The sequence below is a fragment of the Enhydra lutris genome, unplaced genomic scaffold (assembly GCF_002288905.1).
Source record: "Enhydra lutris kenyoni isolate GAN:26980312 unplaced genomic scaffold, ASM228890v2 scaffoldscaffold93, whole genome shotgun sequence".
Classification (NCBI taxonomy): Eukaryota; Metazoa; Chordata; class Mammalia; order Carnivora; family Mustelidae; genus Enhydra; species Enhydra lutris.
In genome coordinates, this window is record NW_019154177.1 from 2,733,722 (window position 1) to 2,748,406 (window position 14,685).

The following is a 14,685-nucleotide window of genomic DNA, read 5'->3' on the forward strand; positions in this document are numbered from 1 at the left end:
CAGCACTATTGACGTTTAGACCCGGACGGTGGGGAGCCATCCTGTACGTGGTCTGATGTTTAGTAGCCCCCCAGGACTCTACCCTCTAGGTGCCAGGAGCATCACCCCCCCCCATTTGTGTTAATCAATTATGCCTCCCTATGTGGCCAAATGTTCCCTGAGGGCATGTAAATCATCTCCATCCTGGCTGAGAACCACTGCTCTATTTTACCTCTTTTCAATTTTCTTCAGGCATCTTGTTTGTTTCTTAGCACTGTAGAGCATGAACTCTGTCTATGTCACTGTAGGTCTCAGTCCACTCTTTCCCTGGTGCTTTGAACAGTCTCTGATACATTGTAGGGGTTTGCTAATTATTTGTGGAATGGATCAATGTATGTATCTGTTCCCAGATGAATTCCTTTTTTTTCCTTCCCAAATGAATTCTTAAAGTTTTGTGCAATTTTATAATTCAACAGTGTACTAGGTAGATGTTCATGCCATTTTTTTCAGCCTATTTTAAAAATGTGTATTAAGGAAAATTCTGAATATACACGGAAGTAGAGAAAATAGTAAAAAGAATCCTTTAGGGGGCGCCTGGGTGGCTCAGTGGGTTAAGCCTCTGCCTTCGGCTCAGGTCATGATCTCAGGGTCCTGCGATGGAGCACCGCATCTGGCTCTCTGCTTGGCTGGGAGCCTGCTTCCCTCTCCCTCTCTCTGCCTGCCTCTCTGCCTTGTGATCTGTCACATAAATAAATAAAATCTTAAAAAAAAAAGCCCTATAGATGTCATTAAAAAAAAAAAAAAAAGAAATGGATTTAATAAAAGTGTAAGATCGAGTAAAGCTCCAGCAGTCTGGACAGCCCCACCTCAACTTTTTCTCTTCATTTTTTCACGTATAAAGTCTGTTTTCTGTTTTAATCCACAGTATTTCAGGTTGAACACAAAAGTGCGTAGGAATCATGATCCAACTGGGTTTTTGTTAGGAGAAAAGGAAACAGTATCTATAACCCATTGTAAAATGTCAAGGAGAAAACCACAGGCCTCAAATGGGGACACTTACCAAACCAGGGCTTTAGACCTGACCGAATTGCACTTTTAATCTCCCCCAGAAATGCAGTCTTAACAGGTCAGTCAGAAAACTTCTGGTCCCCACCAAAACGAGGTGGTCTTCTCCCAGAGCCTGCTCCAATTCCTCTTCATAGTCCCGGGGCGAAGGCAACTTTGCCCGAAACAATCTTGCCTTTTGTTTTGCTAATAACCTCCTCGCCCCACCCTCCTTCCTATAAAAGCCTCCCATTTTATAGTACCCCTCAGAGCCCCACCTATTTGCTAGATTGGAAGCTTCCCGGTTGAGGGCTCCCCCAATAGAGCCTATTAGATCTTCAAATTTATTTAGTTCGATCTTTTATCTTTAACAGATGTGAAGTATCCTAACTGCCACCCAGACAGTTACGTCCACCCCCCGCCCCAATAACTTGTTTCCCCCCTTCCCCGGCTCCCTCCACCTCTCGTTGTTTCTGGGGCGGACCTCCAGCTGCCTCTCTCCCCCCCTCTCTCCCTTCCCTGCTCCCTCCACTTCTCCCACGGCCTCACCCTCCGTTTTTGTCCCACTTGGTCATTTTTAGGCTTCTCCGCCCCCTAGTGGCCGCTGCGCGTGTCTGCACGCGCCCCGCGCCGCCGAGCAAGCCACCTGTGCCGGGAGATCAGAGAAGGGTCCTGGCAATGCACAAGCCAAGGGCTACGCACCGTGAGGACCCTAAGAACTGAAAGACGGGGGTTTTGCCGGCAAGAACGTTGTAATAGAATTAGAAGATCCCGTGAATCTGTTTGGGTTCTGTGGGCCACAAACTCAGGAGTTAATGTAGGGGCTCCCTGTTACCTCGGAATTGTATCTCACTCGGGGGAATGAAGAGAAGAGTTCTGAGCTGTGCCCGCGAGGCCAAGAGTCGCTGGCTCTCGATTGCCATCTGGAGGAACTGGGACGCCCAGCTTCCTGAACGGTGGGAAAGAAACATTGGTTGTTCAGCTCCCCAGTCTGTGCTGTCTTTGCTCTCGCTCCCTGAGTGGGATGAGACAGGTGTGTTTCCAACAGGAAAAGGAAACGGACTTTGATAAACCGACAAGAGCAGCCTCTGCCGCAATAATGTACCATTTATTCTGGATCACAGGAGGTCCATAACCAAGGGAAAGATGTGTAGCTAGTCTGAGAGTCTGCTTTCCTGAGCGGCTGCCAACCCTGTGGGTAAACTCCCTAGTGTTTGTTCTCTGTAGGGAGCAGTACACCTGATGTGGTGGGGAGGGGGTGTGGTAACCCCTGGGAACATACAATGTGGAGGGCAAGCGGACCTCCCACACAGAGCCCCGAAGTGGCTGTGTCTTGGCTCTTAATTTAGTTAGTCTTGATAGGTAATAAATAAATGTATGAATAAAACATATAGTACGCTAGAGGCTGCTAAGTACTACAGAGAACAAGAAAGCAAGGAGGAGAGGTGTGCAGAGAGGGAGGCATAGAGCTTTGATCAGAGTGGACGGGGAAGCTGACAAAGACCTCAAAGGTGAGGGGACATCCTCTGAAAAAAATCTGGTGAAAGAACAGCCCAGGCAGCAGGAACAGCAAGTGCAAAGGCCCTGAGGTGGGACCAGCCTGGAGCAGGGAGATATTGGGGAAATTAACTAATCCTGCCAACAAAAGATATCTCTATACCAATTAGAAGAGGGAATCCAATTTATGACTTACTTAAACACACTATCACATTTACAGGTGTATAAGGTAGCACAAAAGTGGCTGAAAAGTCTGGAAAGAATTCACACAAATTTATACAGTTTAAAATAATTTGCCTGGTAAAATGTATCCATTCAAAGTTCAATTTCCCCGAGATACAAAGGATACACCTTGTATCTTTTTTTTAATACTTAAAAAATTTTTTTTATTTATTTATTTGACAGACAGAGATCACAAGTAGGCAGAGAGAGAGGAAGGGAAGCAGGCTTCCCGCTGAGCAGAGAGCCCGATGCGGGGCTCCATTCCAGGACCCTGGGATCATGACCTGAGCTGAAGGCAGAGGCTTTAACCCAATGAGCCACCCAGGTGCTACTGCCTTGTATCTTTTCTATAGCTCATGAATGGCATGGGTTTACAGCCAAGGGTCAGACCTGGAATTGTAAAATCAAAAAGTGTGACCTCATATTGAACATACTGTGTTTTTAAGGAGATGCACTAAGGAAGTAAGGGTGAAGAGGACATTGCCTCCCTTCTCAAAGAAAGTTCCGTGATTTTTCCCTTACTGAGGCCAGTGCGGCAGGGACAGAGCACCGAAAGGAAGGAGGGTGGGGAGATGCCAACCTTACCCAGAACACACCCAGTGTGTCATTTTTCCACATCCAAAAAGGGGACAGTGAAAAGTCATCATGTTGCCCCTCTGTGGCTGTCTTTTCTAACCTCCAGTTCCTCCTTATGTCTGCCCTCTGCCTTTCTTTTTTAATGAGTTTTGTATTTCTTTTTATTGTAGTGAAATATGCATACCCCAGTTTTCCATTTGGACAAATTTAAAGTGTGAATTTAGTGGCGAGAAGAGCAATGACATTGCTGTGAAAACATCACCACCATCCATCCTCAGAACTTTTTATCATCTTAAACTAAAACTCTGTCCCCATTAAACAACTCCCCATTCCCACCTCTCCGTCCCTGTGACCACCATTCTACCTTCTGTCTCTGAATTTGACTATTCCAGGAGCCCCCATGTAAATGGAATTCTCCGGTAAAATATCACAAGTACAGTGTCTGAGTCCCTGCTTTCAACCTTTTTGATTATACACCTTGAAGTAAAATTGCTGGACTGTATGGTGATTCTATGTTTAATTTCTCAAGGAGCCACTATACCGTTTTCCAAAGTGGTTGTGTCACTGTAATTTCCACCAGTGATGCAAGAGAGTGCCAAATTGTCCATATCTTGCCAACACCCAGTGTCCTTTGTCTTTCTTTTTTGGTAATAACCACTATAATGGGTGTGAATCTTTCAGGTTAGTTTTAAACACACAGAATTACACCCCAAACACAAATTTATGTTGACATGGCAGAAGCAGCCTGAAACTTGGCCTGCCCAGCAGGTGGGGGAGGCTTGAGGGTGAGGAACCAGGAGAGAACTCAGCCAAGAGGGGGGACCCCTCAGAGGAGGTGGGGGGGTGGTCGGTGAGCAGTCAGGTGAGCAGTCAGGAGATTTCAGTAATGTATCTTGTTAAAGAGGGTGTGAAGATCTCAGGAATGAGGTGTGTGACAGGAACAAAGACATTTGGAGCCTCGGGCCAGCTACTGAAACGGAGGCAGTCTGTTGGCAGGTGGATGATGGTGGGCGGGAGACGGTCTGTGGGAGGGGCCTGGCCAGAACCAAAGGGCTTATTCCTGGAGTCCCCTTCTTGAGCTCTCCAGGACTAGATCCAAGTTTCTGGAATAGGTACTAGGTAGAAACAGAAAACATGAACACAAAGACAAGGCCAGCTATCAGAACTGAGGCTCAAGATCAAAATAAACTATAAACGTGATTTGGTGCTAAGACCCCGGCTTGGAGGGATCCTGAAAATTCACTTGCCTGAAGCCTCAGATTGGAATAGGGTAATTAGTGAAACGAGTCTGCAACGCCTGGGACCGTGGGTCTCCAGGAAAGAAAGTGCTACGCCTGCAGCAAAACAAAGCAAGGAGTGAGAGAAGCAACTTGGTGCTCTGGGAACGTGTTTGTGAGGATGAATAACACTTTGATTTAAAAATATTATCCCAAACCACTCCAATACAGAGCTTTTTTTTTTTTTAACTAATTTAAAAATTTTTACTTATATATAAAAAAAAAATAGTTCTACCATTTGACATAAGCCAGTTCATTTAATTCTGTTTGATGACAGCGAACTCTAAATCCACGGAGGAAACTAACAAGTGACAAACGTACATTTTACACAGTCTCTGCCAAACCAGGCTGGCGATGTGTGTAAATGTTTTAAGAATTCCAGCAAGCCTTAGGGGCACCTGGCTGGCTCAGTGGGTGCAGTGTGTGACTCTTGATCTTGGGGTTGTGAGTTTGAGCCTCATGTTGGGTGTAGAGGTTACTTAAAAGAATTTTACCAAGCTTTATAGTGATAGTAGTTACACTGACATTTATTCAAAGTTTATCTACTTGTTTAATAACCTCTACATCTGCCATGGGGTTTGAACTCACAACCCACAGATGATAAGCTGCATGCTCTCTGCACTGAGACAGCCAGACACCCCAGTTACCGTTATTGAGAGCTTATTCTGAGCCCGGTAGACATCATTCTAAACATAAAAAAATATATAAACTCATTTAGGGCACATGACATGTATGAAGGCAATCCTAGGCGGCTGGCAATACTGTTACTATCCCCATTTTACAGGTAGGTGAGGAAAGTATAGACGACAAGTCTCAGCTAACAACGATCACGCTGAAATTTCCGGCAGCAGCACGCTTGTACACCCATTTTTCGGTAAGAGGCCTCAGATTCTCCCAACCTTTGGTGGTTTACTTTCCGAAAGGCCGGTTCATCCCACCTCCCAGTGCTGCGGGCTTCAACACATCCCTCTCCCAGGTCCCTAACCTCACACCGCGCTGCCCCCGCCTCGACCTCCTTCCGCACCAGCTGCAGTCCACGCTCGGGAAACAAATTCGAACCTCGCCCCGGTCGCCCTGACCGGCGCGAGAGAGGACACGCGATTTTTCTTTGCTACCTCCCCTACCTCCCCTACCTTGCCCTTCAATAAATAGCCATATTTCTAAAAAGAAAAAATGTTCATTTTTCTAAAAAGACCAAAAAACAACGAAACTCCTCCAAACATCTTTTTTTTTTTTTTTTTTTTTAATGTATCTGGAGAAAAACAGGAATGAAAAAGGATCGGAAGGGCTGTGAATAGAAGCAATTGGGAGGCCGAATCGGGGAGTGATCAGAGGGGCAGCATTTTGATCGAGGAGGCAACCAGGCACTATATTTATTCACCTACGTGATCTTCACCACGCACAGAGGATTAATTTCATGGATCAGGCTGACAGGTAAAGAAATCGGGGGCGCCCTCGAGGACCTCGTGGCGCAACGGTAGCGCGTCTGACTCCAGATCAGAAGGTTGCGTGTTCAAATCACGTCGGGGTCAGTAGTTTTAGCGTCTGGGGAAGGTCCAGCTCTGGAAAGTGAGATGCAAGAAGAAGCAGGGAGGTACCTTCCCCGCTTTCTCTCACCTTGGTTATCCTCATTTAAATACTTTTAAAAAGTAAATAATTGGCCGCATACAATATCGAGGTTGTATTTTGGGGCTTTTTTGGGAAGCTCATAGAGACATTTTTACTCTTCTATTGCAAATGTTCTGAATATCACCAACTCGTCCAATAATAATCCCAAAGCTGCCGGCCTTCACTTCTGAGCTCGCAGACCCGTTTCTTCATCCACATATCTTTCTAACCTTCCGAACCTTGGCAGATCTTTTCAGACAACCAATCTGCTTCTAGTAGGTGACCTCAGCTCACCTGCTGCACACCTGGCTCAGCTTTTCGATGCCGGAGAGGTCCCCTAGCCAGCCCACCCTTGGCTCTCTGGGATTTCTTACCACTTCAAATCACAGAAGAGGTCAGTTCCTTTCCAGACCCGGAAAACCTGAACACAATTTTGTTTGTCAAATTGAGACTACATGGAATGAGAGAAAGCCTTCTGGGCTAGAAGTTGCGTGAATCCCCTAAAACTCTGTGTCAAGATTATGTGCAGGAATGTGTGTCTTGCTCTCACCTGGGGCTCCAGACTTCCGCCCCCCATCAACAGATTATGAACCATCGCCTTACAGCATGGAAAAAAAGGGAAAGCACATTTACGTCATCACCGTCTATCATTTTGTGTAACAGAATAAGTTTAGGACACGGCATTTGGGATCTCAGCGGACATTGTGCTATCATGTACACGTTCACACAGCGTGTGGTAACAGATGTGCCATCTAAGCATGCCTTGGAAACATATCCGCAATAACCTTTTTCCGTTTCTTCTTAACCCTTCTCTTAGGAGTTAGTTCAGGCTGAGCGACAAATCACTATTCCGAAGGGAAAAATGAGAACCCATTTTTAAATTTTTACAGATTGAAGAAAAAGACGGGGGTGGGGGTGGGGTAGACAAACCAGGGAAGAGCTGGATATTAACGATGAGGTTACTAGTTTCCATAGCAGAGTGGCGCAGCGGAAGCGTGCTGGGCCCATAACCCAGAGGTCGATGGATCGAAACCATCCTCTGCTAGGCATGACCCTTTTCTCCCCAAGGCAAGCTACTCCCTTCAGCCCTGGGAGCAGCAAAGAAGAGATTAATTCTTGTTACAAATCTTGTGAAAGGTTTGACTCTTTAAATTATGTCTATGTAAAAAGGGTAGAAATAAAAACCCAACAACATTTGCAGTATGCCATACAGATGTTTGGTGGTGTCAGATAAGCCCATTGGCATATTTTATTAACATACAGAAAGGTGCTCCACATCCTAGGTCATGAGAGAAATAAAAACTGAAACAACAGTGAGATACTACAACACCACTTGTAGAATGTCCAAAATCCAGAACGCTGATATCAAAGGCTCGTAAGGATGTGGAGCAACAGGAACTCTCATTCACTGCTGATGTGAGTACAAAATGGTATAGCCATGGGGGAAGAGTTTGCCAGTTCCTTACAAAATTAAACATACTCTTACCATTCAACCCAGCAATTGCACTACTTGTTATTTGCCCAAAGGAGTTAAAATATATGTCCACGCAAAAACCTGAACACAGATATTTATAGCCGCTTATTTGTAATTGCCAAAACTTGGAAGCCATCAAGATGCCTTTCAGTAGGTGAATGGATGAATAAATTGTGAATAAATGAGATGAATAATATCTCATTATTTGGGTGGACCCAAATAATGAGATATTATTCAGCATTAACAAGAAATGAGCTATCAAGCCATTAGATGACCTGGAGAAGACTTAAATGTATATTACTAAGTAAAAGAAGCCAAGCTGAGAAGGCTACATGATATATGATTCCAAATATATGACATTCTGAAAAAGCCCAACCTGTGGTGAGACCCTGAGTGATCAGTGGTTGTCAGGCTGTTTGGCAGAGAAAGAATTAATAGGCAGAGCCCAGAGAGCTCAGAGGATGTGGGGGAAGGGCAGTGAAAATGCACTGCGCGATACTATAACGATGGATACATTTCATCTTGCGTCTGTCCAAACCCACAGAACTATAACACCAAGGGTGAACTGTAATGTACACTATAAACTTTGGGTGATTACAGTGTGTCAAAGTAGGTTCATCAATTGTAACAAATGTGCCACTCTGGTGGGGGATGTTGATAATGGGGGGTGGGGGGCCTGTGCATGTGGTATCTTCCTCTCCATTTTGCTGTGAACCTAAAACTGTTCCGAAAAAGTACATCTTGAAAGAAAGAGAGAGGAAAAAATTGGTACTTAGAAATACTCTTTGCAAAACTCCCAATCTTTACTTTCAAAGAATGAAAGGTCTTCCTTCTTGTAAGTTTTTATCATCTAATGTGAGTACTAGTCAATTTTGAAAAAAATCAATTTAATGATGTGATTTAAAGAAAATTTACATATGTAAGAAAGGAGTAGAGAACTATCACTGGTGGCTGTATTGTTAACAATTTTGTCACTTTGTGTAAAATGATGTTACAAAAGAAATTTAAAAAGAAAATTTATATGTATAATTATAGTGGCCTAAAACAGATAATTGGGGACCTGAAAGGGGACAGCCAAAATAATGAGCCAGCCAGGAGTCGAACCTGGAATCTTCTGATCCGTAGTCAGACGCGTTATCCATTGCGCCACTGGCCCACGCACCCTCTTTTCATTTACACTTAGAGAAAAAGGAAGTAGTGGATTTGCTATGTTGCTCTAAATATGAATGTGTGAAATCTTTTCTTTCAACTTCCTTTTTTCTTATTACCAGGATTTCCAACCCCAAAACCTTAGAATTCAAACAAAAGAGTTCTATTGGTTCCTTTGCTTTATTCACTCATACAGTGATTCTTTCGTGGTCAGTAAGAACTCCATTTTGATGTAACTTGAAAAAGTCTGAGGGAATGTTCTAATGATTAAAAGTAGGCTGTAAAAAATAAATAAATTAAAAAAAAAGTAGGCTGTAGTTAAAGATGAATTACACCGAGCGGAGAAGGTGCAAACATGTAAAAGGGCAAACCCTCGTAGTCGGCAGGATTCGAACCTGCGCGGGGGGACCCCGATGGATTTCTAGTCCATCGCCTTAACCACTCGGCCACGACTACATCTCCCACGCGTGCTTTTCGATCTCCTCCATGTTACCGTATATATCATGTATTCTAGACTACTTCAGGATTTACTAATACAAGAGAGCGAAGCAAAGAATCCCCGTTAATGAAACCAGAGAGGAATCAACCAACTTCCATTCCAGCACATGGTAAATTGAGAATGCTCTTTGGGTCTTTTCTAGGAAACAAATCAGCCATATGTTGCAATAATTCTCTTTAAATTATCCCCTTTAAATAATCCTTTAAAAATCCTCATATTCTTGCTGAAGTAGGAACTTTATCCTCAATAAATAATCAGACAGATGTCCTTACAGATACCCTATGTCTTCAGACACCTAATCCAGGGCCTGGAATAAGGACTCAATAAATGTCAGCTGCTATTGTAAGCATCATTTTTAAATTTGGGAAAGGGAAACCCATCAAAATGTTCCAGAGGGAAACCTGTCTCCTATTTTTTGGTAAAGATCAAAATATTTTAAAGCATTCATTCATTTCTTCATCCTTTCAAAAATTTTATTCTGAGCCCAATCACGTGCCAAGCACTCTGCTAGGTGCTGCTATTCAGTGGAGAGCAAGAAAAATATAGCCACTCCTTGAGTGATTTCCAGAGTAAACAATTATAGAAGTGAACATTTACAAGTGAGTGTGACAAGTGAGGTCCCGTGGGCCAAGTAGCCTCTAGGAGTCATGCTCAGCCCCAGGCACCGACATCTTAGATAAGTTAGCCAAGTTGGAAAGGGGTGTGGTGTTCTAGACCTAAGCCTCACAGAATATGAGAGAAACTGAAGAAAATTCTGTCTTGCTGGAACTTGTTTTTTGGAGAGATCCAAGGAGGGGCAGCAATGAGAGAGCTCTGTGCCTTTTCTTTAGGGCCTCTGTTTAAATAGGACAGCTTCTTCCAAGACTTTTTTTTTTTTAATTGGAACTTATACTACAAAAATTTTAAAACATAAAAAAAGTTGAAAAGGTAAGGGATTATCTGTATACCCACCACCCCGATTCAACAACTGTTAACATTTTGCCCTATTAGTCTTCTCTACCGTCTTCTTTGGGAATATAAAATTCCTTTGCAGACATCACAATGCATCCCACCTACACATGTACTCGTGTATCAACCATGCCCTTGTCTTATATAACCAGGATACCATTATCATAACGAAAACCCTGGTGATTCTTTATAAAAACATCTACTTTGCCAGCCGTATTTAAATTTCTCTAAGTATGTTTTTCGGAGCTGGGGTTTCTAACCAGGATCGAGTCAAAGTTAACGCATGCATTGCATTTGATTTGTAATGTTTCCTTGGTCTGTTTCAGTTCAGAACAGCGTGCCAGCTTATTGTTGCTGTTATTGACATTGACTTAAAACAAAACAAAACAAAACAAAACAAGCCCGCCGTCTTGTAGACTGTCCCACACTCTGGATCCGGCTCATTGTTTCCTCAAGGCAACTTTCAATTTATTCCTTGACCCTCTTTAAACTAGAAGTTAAGTCAAAATGATCAATTAGGTCCGTTTTGGTTAGATTAGAGTCCTGTTAAAAATTGGGGCTTGACTTACTCGCTACAGTATGTACGTCACTCGAGGAGGCACTTGTCAGAGGTACCCTCGGAGCTTTCTTTTACCCTTTGGAATCAGCAAGTAATCTTGAGGTGGTCCTTTAACACCTTGCACGCGCTGCTTCCCAAACCCCTAAGGGTCCTAAGGGTTTTGAGGTCCTAAGGGCTTTTTGCTGAGTGTCTGATTTCTCTGGGGATCGCAGATGGGGAGTCATCTAATCCCACCACTCCTCTACATTTGTTAGAGGGCATTGTGAAGCTCGACCTTTCCGCTGCCTTTCCCCCAACTCCCCTCCCAGTCTTTCCTGGGGTTCCCACGACAGCTTCACGTCCCGCGGTTATAGCAGTCGGGGGATGCAGGTGCGCGGGTGGGCAGGTGCGAGGCGTCGGGCAGCTGCGGGCGTCAGGACTCCGCGGGCTCGCGGGCTGAACCCCGGGTCCGAGACAGCACCCCAAAGATCCTGACTTTGTGGGCGGAGGGGAGCGCTGAGAGGGACCGGGTGGGGCGGCTGGCCGGGAAAGTTTGCATTTCCGAGAAGCCACAAGCGGCTGCGGCTGGTCTGCGGCCCCAGAGAAGAGACTGCGCTGCTGTCGGGGGGCAGACGCTCGGGGGAGATGGGGAACAAAGGAACAAAAAGAAAAGAGCGGGGGGTGGAGGAGTCAAACCCGGGTGAAGAAGCTATTAGGTTATCGTGAAACGGAGAAGATTGTGTTTGCCGACTTTAACCGAGAAAAGTGGACCACCGAGGCCACCCGAGTGTCTGAAAGGGAGAATAAAGAAGACCCCCAGCAACCACGAAGGGATTCGAACCCTCAATCTTCTGATCCGAAGTCAGACGCCTTATCCATTAGGCCACGTGGTCATCCTGCAAGTTGAGGGGGATATGTCTCTAAAATTTGTTGAAAGAAAGTAATCTTGGCGGTATAACAAACACCAAGGGAAATTATCAGTATAAACCAAGGCATTTCCAAAAACCTTCCAGTCTAGACTTTTAAGCCGGAGAACACACCGAGGTTTCCCGGAGGGAGGGGGGTGGGGCATTGGGGGAAAGGGGGGATGGGGATGCAGGAAACGCCTGTTGTGATGAGCAGGGGGATTACACTTATGGGACGAATCGCTGAATTCTACACCTGAAACTAATATTAGACAGTATGGTAACTAACTGGAATTTAAAAATCTTGGGGAAAAAAAAAAAACCAAATCCTACAGTTTAGTTGGAGAAACCAGTTGATCCTAATGGTCAAAAAAACATGGTAGTTACTACTGAGATAACCAGCAAGGAGGGGAATATGGTGCGACAATAACCAGTAAGACAGAGCTTTATCTTTGGACAGGGATCTGGCAGAAAAGGCCACATGGAGGAGGGGACAGCTGAGCCAAGGGCTGGGGGTGGGAGGAGGCAGGCAGAGATTGTGGATAAATGAGAGAATTCACTTCTGCACACTCCAGAAACCCCGCTCAAAATAACTCCAACAGAGAAGTTCAACTAGGACAAAAACAGCTGGGGAAAGGAGATCACAGCAACCGTAGTTTGTTATCTGGGAGGCCAACGGAGGTGTGATAGATGACTTGTCAGATCCCAGAAAGCTGAATCCTAATTAAGTCGTATGGAAAAAGCAGAGTGGGTCAAATGGTCAGATTTATCCATAAACCCTCGGTCTTCATGCCCCAGGGCCAGGCTCAGGGATGGTCAGCAGGGGTGCTCATCTGGAAACTGCCTGTTAGGGGTGGGATTGTTTGTCCTACTGCCAGCCACCTTCACATGCTGAAGCCCTAACCCCCAGCACCCCTGAATGTCACTGTATTTGGAGGCAGGGCTTCCAAAGACATACATAAAGTAGGGTGAGGTCATAGGGGTGGGCCCTGACCCAGCATGACTGATATCCTTATAAAAAGAGGTTGGCGCACACACACACAGAGGAAGACACACCACGTGGACCCCAGGAGAAGAGAGCCATCTAGAAACCTTGCTGACAGGGTTGATCTGCTTCTAGACTCCAGAACCCAATCTGTGGCCCTGAGTTGTAGAAGCCCGAGCCCACTCATCCATTGCCCTTCCTCCACCCTGGAAGAAGACTGGACATTTATTTTCTTGAGACAGGAAAGTATGTCATCTCCAGGCTGGGGAAGTGATGCTCAAACCGTCCCCTGAATCACAATCTCCTGGAGAACTTGTTAAAACACAGGCCTCCAGGGCCCACCCCCAGAGCTTCTGACTTGGTGGTTCTGGGATGCGGACAAAGATGAACATTTCTAACAAGTGTCCCGCTGATGCTCACGCTCCAGTTCCAGGGAGCGCTTTCTGAGACTCACGAGGCTGGAGGGAGATCCTGCTCTGACTTGTCACTCGTGGCCTTCTATACAGACCAGAAGGCCCACTCATTCTGACTGAGAGGAGCAAGTGAGAATTTTAGGAAGAGATGTTATTTATTAATTTTTATTTTTAAAAATTTAAATTCAATTAATTAACATACAGTGTATTATTCGTTTCACAGGTAGGGTTTAGTGATTCATCAGTTGCAAGGAGATGTCATTTAAACTTGGCTTTGGAGACTGAGCTTTTCAGCAGGTTGAGGATGGAACTGGTAGACGCTGAGAAAGGAAGGAGGTGGTGCCTGGCCAGGGTGGGCACTGCAGGGCTGGGCAGGGCTGGGGGCCTGTTTCAGAAGAGGGAGGAGTCTAGTGAATTGTAGGAAAAGTAGTAGTGCAAAATGTATAACCATTATGACTCTTATTTCACTGTGCATCTAAACCCAATATGTATGGGATTTGTCTCCAAACAGAAGAACTTTAACAAGTGGAAAGACTGAGCATGAGAAAACACTGAGTCCCCCCCCCGCCAAAAGGAAGAATTTGGGTTTTTGCGTCAATATTGAATCTGGTCAATTCCTTTTTTTCTTTTCTTTTCCTTTCTTTCTTTTCTTTTCTTTTTTTTTTTTTTTTTTTTTAATTCCTTTCTTTTCTTAACAAAGCATTAGAGAAGTTATGGATAGAGCGGACAAAAATGATTAACTCCACCAATAAAAAGACAAATCTTTAGAACCTGAAGGAAAGGATAAAGGATTAACTAGGATTTAAATCCTAATTTAGAAGAGAAGAGGCTCTTCCCTGTGGCCTCGTGGCGCAACAATAGCGCATCTGACTCCAGATCAGAAGGTTGAGTGTTCAAAGCACGTCGGGGCCAGTTGTGAGTATCCTTCTAGGGGGAAGAGGTAATGAAAAGCAACACCGTTTCCCTCAGAAGTACCAAGTTGATTTATATGTCTCATTCTGTCCAGTTCTGTTTTCTTCTTTTGTTAGGATTTGGAGAAACCTACTTTATGGCCCAAATTCTTCTTTTAAGATCAACATTGATAGCCTTTTAATTTGCTGCCGTAGCTTCCTGCCATTCTTCCCTTCAAAGCATCCTAATCACAGCTGCCAAGTAAATACTGTAAGTTCTCTGTTCTGAAGAAGAGGTGAAAAGATAGAGTCTAGAGCAAGATAGAGGCATGTGAAAAACCTCCTGGCTTTCACCTGCTTCATATAATCCAGATTCGGAGTTCATTACCTCCCTGAAACCCAAGCTCAAAACCCACTTCGGTAAAGATAATTTTCATCGATCGTTAATGTTTTTCTGTGTTGGCTTTTTCTCCAAACTACTGAAAAGTCCTTAAATACAGGGGCCATAATTCCTATTTATTTCCAGGCTCCCTTTGGCTTTTGATTCCAAGGCCCCACATGGACCTCAGCAGGATTTTCTTTACTGTTCTCACTTCTGATGACTATCCCTTCCTTGTCCAAGCTTGGGTCCTCATAGCAGAATGACAATAGGTCTTTTTTCCAAAATAAGATAACTTGCTT

At 44.6% G+C, this 14,685-nt stretch overlaps 5 non-coding genes across 5 annotated transcripts; 2 read left to right on the top strand and 3 right to left on the bottom strand.

Annotated features, from left to right (window-relative positions):
• The first annotated feature begins 6,055 nt into the window (after nt 1–6,055).
• TRNAW-CCA lies at nt 6,056–6,127 on the top strand. The gene has a single exon. It is a non-coding gene; the product is annotated as a tRNA-Trp (tRNA).
• A 1,049-nt stretch (nt 6,128–7,176) lies between these two features.
• On the top strand, nt 7,177–7,248 carry TRNAM-CAU. Its single transcript has one exon. It is a non-coding gene; the product is annotated as a tRNA-Met (tRNA).
• A 1,512-nt stretch (nt 7,249–8,760) lies between these two features.
• TRNAR-ACG lies at nt 8,761–8,833 on the bottom strand. Its single transcript has one exon. It is a non-coding gene; the product is annotated as a tRNA-Arg (tRNA).
• A 367-nt stretch (nt 8,834–9,200) lies between these two features.
• On the bottom strand, nt 9,201–9,282 carry TRNAS-AGA. The gene has a single exon. It is a non-coding gene; the product is annotated as a tRNA-Ser (tRNA).
• A 2,349-nt stretch (nt 9,283–11,631) lies between these two features.
• Nucleotides 11,632–11,704, bottom strand: TRNAR-UCG. The gene has a single exon. It is a non-coding gene; the product is annotated as a tRNA-Arg (tRNA).
• Nucleotides 11,705–14,685: the final 2,981 nt, after the last annotated feature.